Source organism: Palaemon carinicauda, chromosome 35 (genome assembly GCF_036898095.1).
Source record: "Palaemon carinicauda isolate YSFRI2023 chromosome 35, ASM3689809v2, whole genome shotgun sequence".
Taxonomy (NCBI): Eukaryota; Metazoa; Arthropoda; class Malacostraca; order Decapoda; family Palaemonidae; genus Palaemon; species Palaemon carinicauda.
In genome coordinates, this window is record NC_090759.1 from 35,025,367 (window position 1) to 35,032,866 (window position 7,500).

Consider the following 7,500-nt stretch of genomic DNA (forward strand, 5'->3'; position numbering starts at 1 on the left):
TACTTTTTATGAAACAATAATGTAATTGATATGTTTCGTGGTATGACATGTATTCTTAGTAGAAACTACGCAAAACAACAATATTGTTACATCCAAAAGGCATCTACCGCAGACCCCCTCAAGCCTCCTCCCCTACATCGTAACAAGTTTTACTTTACCGTCAATAGATGGCATCAGAGGTACCTTGTTCCAACTAATAATGTGTAATATTTGACGACCACGTGTGGCAAAAAAAAAGTGTGGTGGGAAATCAGAGGCTAGAGAAATTGTAGTTGGTAAATTGTCCAACGATCGTGTCCTCATTAGGAATGGATATTTTTATCATAAAATGGTGTGAATTTTTCATATGCTATTGGAAGCAACCCGAGTTTACTTATAAAAGTGTTTAGTATTTCCTTTCTTCATCAGAGCACATGGGAATTATGTCATGTCCTTGTACAAGTGACCGAGGTAACAATCATCAGCATAGTTAAAGTAGGTGGGACGAGTTTGGGACAGCGCTGCCAAATGGAATTTCCTTGAATGAGAATATCATTATTCATTACAGAATCTAATAATCTAGGGAGTAATAGTTATATGTCAGAAGATGCATGACTATGGTGTAATTTGATGTTCTCATAATCCGCGTAATCAACACAGACAAATGGAAAAATGAAACAGAAAATAGTCAAATTTCTGTGTCCTCGCCAACACCTGACTGTGTTACGTCATCCATCTGAAAATCTGGGTTTGTTAATAAGGACGTTCCAGGGTGTAAATCTTTTATAAAATAAACCTTATCGTCATTTCCTTAGTAAATGAATGCTTGTCAATAAAGCTGTTTCTTGGTTTATTATTGGTTAAAATAATCCATTATGCTGACCTAAATAAGGAAATGTTTATCCTTAATTTACCCTTGATTTATCGGTCATAGTTTCAAGACCTTAACCGGGCAGAAATATTTATCATTAAAGAAATTTCCCTAAAAGTTTGAGATCCCAAGGCATAGAGAATATGATATTAAGGGGCATTTGTAACTTATGTGAAATTTGTACACACACACACACACACACACACACACACACACACACACACACACATATATATATATATATATATATATATATATGTATATATATATATATATATATATATATATATATATATATATATATATATATATATATATATATATATATATATATATACATGCTCAGAGACTGGGTATGAAAACTATAAATTGTCTTGTTATTTATTGAAAATAATTCGCTATATTATCTGGATAAGAGTTACAAACATAGAATCTAGTTTGTTCACATAACTCATTAACCTTTACTTGACCTTTCTTTTGTGATAAATGCTTACAGACCTTGCACTATTCCTAATAAATTATGAATTATAATACTAATCTTACTTTCGAGAACGCGGAGAATGAAAAAAAAAAAAAACTATATCCATTTCATCTCCCAGTTTTAGAATCATTTTCTGTAGTTTTCATAATATTAAGATTGTTTTGTTTTGTTTAGCCAAAATTGTTTATCTAGATTGATTTCTAAAGGTTTAAAGGCCGCTCATAAATAGCAGAGGCAAGAGACAGTGACATTGACCTACGAAGCAGAACAATGCCTTAGAGACTGACCATTATACATATGATCAGCGCCCAAGGCCCCCTCTCCATCCAAGCTAAGACCAAGGAGGGCCAGGCAATGGCTGCTGATGACTCAGCAGATAGACCTATTAGTCCATGAGCCTGGGGGGTTGGTCGGTACCATTTTGGGGCAGGAAATCTCATAGTGATTAACTGAAAGACCAATATCTATAGTCTTCAAAAATGCATGATAGCATTCTATATCTCTTTGCCTTCCTTGTGTTATCAACCGTTTTTTATGTATGACATGTGATTTTCTCCGGCGTGACTTACAGGTGATTTTTGTCTCCTGCGAGCTAGTCAAGTAATATTATTAGAACTTATTATATACCAAAATAAAGGCCAAGAAAAGGACTTCAAAACAAGCTATCACATATTTTAATATCTTGTACACAGTGTTAGTTAGGAGCATATTTATGCTGAAATTAATTAATTTTTTTCAATGTGACTGAAAATTTTTCCTTATAGAAATAATATCATGTCTGGTATTTGTGATTCAACTTAACATTCATATTCTGTGTTTCAAGAGCTTTCCTTTGATACCAATATGTGATCCATAGCTATTATATTAAGAAAGGTATTGGATGTTAAAATAACAACTATCACGCTCCTGAATCCTTCATTTACTGTATATAACAGTAATAAAAAATAACGCATTCAGTTTCTCTTCTTTTAGATTAATTGTGCTGAGGGCAGATGCAGCTGATAGTCCTGGAGAACAGTAGGTCTACTTTGTCAAGATGAATTCTACGAAAGAAAAATGCATTATCCACATTGAAACTTATGATAATGACCCAACAACACTGGTAACACCTAAGGACTATGACTCATGGTTGGTGCTTCTTGATGCAGCCCGAGTGAGGAATCATAAACCAATTCTCCAAATTGCAGAAAGTCTACATGAGCAAGAGATGCCCAACATTTGTTACCACAGACAATGTAGAAGCCGATTTACATTAAAAAGAGATCTGAATAACTTTAAAAGAAAATCAGCTGAAGATTTAGAAGACGATCCAGGCAGCAGTGGAGCAGCAAAGAGACACAAGAGAACACCATCTACATCCCGAGTATACCAGCCTGAGTGTATATTTTGTGGAAAAGATAAGTGTTTGAAAGGAACATCCACTCGTGAACATCTTATCCTGGCTAGGCAGTTAAGGGTTGATGAGAGGCTTCCACAGTGTGCAAGGGAAAAACAAGATGACAAGATATTAGCAGCAACAAGTCGAGACATTGTTGCTGCAGAGGCTCATTACCACAACTCTTGCTACAGAAATTATACCCGAAAAACAAAAAAAGTCTCCTAGAACAAGCAAGAATGAGAATGAACTTGAAATAGCTTACAAGGTTGAATCTGAGGCTTATGATGACCTTTTTACTTTTAAAAGAAATGAAATGTTGCCTGATAAGCTAACTGTTCCTGTAGCCACACTTGGAGCTAGAATGGAGAACTTCATGCATTCCAGAGGTTACAGAATGAATGAACCCACCAAGAAACACATCAAACGGAGACTGGACTCAGAAGTTGGAGACATTATTCACATTTATAAGGATGAAGCAGGAAAGTTGTTAGCAATTCCAGACAGCATTACAATGCAAGACATGGTCCTTGAAAACAAAAATCTTCGAATTGAATTGAAAACTCTGAGATCAAAATCTAGAGACATAAAGTGCATCATTCACCAGGCATCATCTTATGTTTGGACATCAATACAGGAAAGCTGTTCGCCATCTCCGTGGCCCTACCATCCATCTGATCTTAAAAACGAATCCATGAACTTGCCATGTCTGCTTCAGCAGTTATTGACTGGTGTTCTGACTGGAGAACCTGAAAAAGAAAACCCATCTCAAAGAATGAAACTTCTAATACAGTCTCTTGGTCAGGATCTAATATATGCCACAACACGAGGAAAGCAGAAACCTCCAAAACATTTTTTGCTTCCATATGCTGTCAAAACATTAACAGGCAATACTGAATTGATTAGGATGCTAAACAGACTTGGACATGGGATCTCTTACTCACAGCTTGAAGAAAATGACACAGCACTTTGTCTGCAAAAATTAGCTGCAACACAGAACCAAACTGTGGTCTTACCTACTCATTTGCAGCCATATATTTTCACAAATTTAGCATGGGATAACATCGACAGACTCGAAGAAACTTTGACAGGTCAGGGAACTTCTCATCGTGTTAATGGCATTACTGTGCAACGCAAAATAATTGGGCCTCTTCTCCCAAAGCCTGCTCTTCTAGTTATTGATAAGCAAAAACAAAGGACTATTTCTACACAGAACTGGAAACCTACATTGCTGGAAAGAGAGTTGGTTCACAACCTTTGCCACCAAGAACGTGTAATAAAGATGCTGATGAAGCTGCAGAATCTGCTCGGAATAATAATTTAATCTGGATCATTCTCAGACAATCAAATATGGAAAATAAGAACATCCCAAGTTGGACAGGATTTAACATAAACATGAGAAAGGATATCTCCATCAAAGAAGACATCCTTTGCTACCTTCCCACTATAAACGCCCCTGCAACCGAGCTCACTACAGCTTTTGAAATCCTGAATCAGTCCGAGGCTATCCGAACAGAGTTGCAGCTACCAGTTATTGTCATTGTCGTAGATCAAGCCATTTTTGCAAAATTATCAGAGATTGCTTGACACAGAGTTAAATATGCCAATGTCATATTTAGGTTGGGAGCATTTCATAACATCTGCAATGCTCTGGCTGTCCTAGGCAAGAGGTTTATAGATGCTGGCTTACGTGACCTATGTATAGAATCAGGTGTTATTTCAGAAGGTTCAATTAATGGTGTTCTTGAAGGTAAAATGTACAACCGAGCTGTCAGAGTTCATAAACTTGTGTATGAAGCTCTCATGAGATTGATCTGGGAACAGTTTATGTCACAATTGGACGAAGATGAACATGTGTACCTGAGAGTTCAAAATACCTTATCCCAGTTAACTAACAAAGACCTAAACCAGAACGATATTGGCAACTTGTTAGTGACCCAAGACTTTAAAGACCTCAAAATAATGTGGTCACAGTTTCTTAACCATCTCCGCAAGTCGAATGGTGATCTGTCTGCATTTTGGATGTCCTACGTTGACATGGTTGAGGACATTATTCTTGGCTTACTACGTGCATCCCGTGAAGGCAAATGGGAGCTCCATCTGCATGCCATCATATCACTGATTCCCTGGTCATTTGCATATGACAGAACCAACTATGCCAGATACCTCCCTGTGTATCATGCCCAGATGTCAGCCCTAAGTGAGACACATCCAGAAATGTATGAAGCTTTCAGGGATGGTTGCTTTTCTGTCCAGATGTCAAGCACTAATCCTTTTGGCCGTCTTCCAGTAGATCAGGCACTCAAAGTTACAGTGAACAGAGACACTCAAACACCAGGAGGCACAACCAGATTTAGTCTGAAGTCAGGGGCAGTCAAACGCTATTACATAACTTCTGAACACAGGAGTGCATTCTTAGGTCAGTTAAGAGACATGGTTCACGAGAATAAGTCAGATGCACTTCATTATGATCTCCAGCACCCAAGATCTCAGAAAGATGATGAAGCAATTTTGGCAATAGTTAGTGCAATTGAAAGCTGGGTAAACCCATTTCCCAGTCAACAGGACATGGTGAGCATCTCAACAGCAAAGACTGCCACTCCAGAAGTTCCTTCAGATTTACTTGATGCTCTAGCTGTTGGAGAGAAGTGTTACACCAAGTTTAAGCAAGAAAGACTAGATTTTGTTCCCCCTGTTACACAATTCTTTGATACTGTCAAGCTCAATAAACTGAAAACCTTCAGCCACATGTGCAGGAAGAAAGAAGTGAAGACTCATACTGGAAGAGCAGTGATATTGAAGGCAGACAGGTCATTGTTTGGGAGAATCATTGTAATTTCCCAAAGTCGAAATCTTCAAATGGCAGATATATTGTCCTATCCTCTTGGACCAATGCCATGGGCATTAGCAACCCCTGAGGGTTTGCCAATGAAGACAAACAAGGCAATCCTCGCTAAAGCATTGTACAAGGATGTCACACCAGAGGAGGAAATGCCCTTAAATTCGGCTTCTGTAATCGATGGCATGATGTTAGTACAAAAGGTGAAAGGGGATCAGAACACTTTTGGTGACATTGCTCAAACAGTCTTTGCTATGGTAATGAAAGAGGGAGGCTCTAGTCAGAGAATTGATATTGTGTTTGATCAATACCATGAACTATCCATCAAAAACTCAGAAAGAACTGTTCAAGGAGAACAGCATGGATCAAGTCTTCAGAATATTACACCAAATCAGCTTGTCCGTCAGTGGAAGTCCTTTCTGAATCAGTGTCAATAAAACTAACTTTATAACTTTTCTTGTGAATGAGTGGAAGCAGCAACATTACAGAAGCAGGCTATAGCAAAAGGTTATGTTTGTCACAGATGCTGACCAGTGCTTCAATGCAACACAACATGGAAGTGAGATGGTAACGGATCTATCGTGTACTCAAGAAGAAGCCGGTGGCCGTCTTCTCTTACATGCTGCACATGCTGTAAAGCAAGGACATCAAACAGTTGTTATCAGCTCCGATGATACGGATGTGCTCATCTTGCTTGTGGCTTTCAAGAATATCATCTGTGGTCATCTGTATCTGAAATGTGGGATTAAGACACGAACAAAGATTCTATCAATTGACAAGGTTACTGCTACACTTGGTGCTGATATTTGCAAAGGACTAGTTGGAATGCATGCTTTCACAGGCTGCGATAGTGTGAGTGCAATTGCTGGCAAAGGAAAAACAAGCTCACTCAAATTAATGACCACAAATAAAGATGCACTAGATGCATTAATGGAACTTGGGAGTGAATGGGACCTTTCTCAAGAACAGATGGAAAGACTTGAAGCAGTTACTTGTCTCATCTATGCGGCCAAGACACCTTGTGTTCATGTAAATGCTCTGAGATACAATCTCTTCTGTGCAAGGAAAGGTGAGATGGAAAGCTATCAACTGCCTCCTAGCAGAGACTGCTTGACACAACATGCACAACGTGCCAATTATCAGTCTGCTATATGGAGACGATGTCTACAGCAAAATCCTCACATTCCAAATCCTGTAGGCCATGGTTGGAAGCTGGAAAAAGAAGATGGAGGAGACCAGATAGTTATTAAATGGATGGATGGACAACCTATTCCTGAGGCTGTGCTTGATCTTTAGTCATGCAAGTGTTCTAAAAAGTGTGCCATACCAAGGTGTATGTCTGGCTAATGGACTAAAATGCACCGACATGTGCAAATCACAAGACTGTGAAAATCGGGTGTCAGATGGTGAGGATGACGATAATAATGACGAAACAATGTTGGAAATGGAAGATTTTGAAGACTACTGAACTTAAAATACCCTATCTGGACAATAGTATTAAGTGTATTGGTGGTGTAATGGTTTGCATGGTTATAATGTAATACAGTATGTATATATTGGATTTAGTGTTCATAGCTTTTTTAATACAAGTATTGTAATTGGTGTTATGTAATGCACATTTAAATGATTAATTTTAGATTCTAATCTTATTTCTACAGTTGCTATATTCACATTTTATGATATGAATTTGATCTCTAACCCTGTATTGCCATTTTCAACATTTTAGTTTATGCTCATAAAAAAAAAACAATATTTGATAGTAGTTGCTTTAAGATTCAATAACTTTCTTAATATAATAGCTATGGATCACATATTGGTATCAAAGGAAAGCTCTTGAAACACAGAATATGAATGTTAAGTTGAATCACAAATACCAGACATGATATTATTTCTATAAGGAAAAATTTTGTCACATTGAAAAAAATTAATTAATTTCAGCATAAATATGCTCCTAA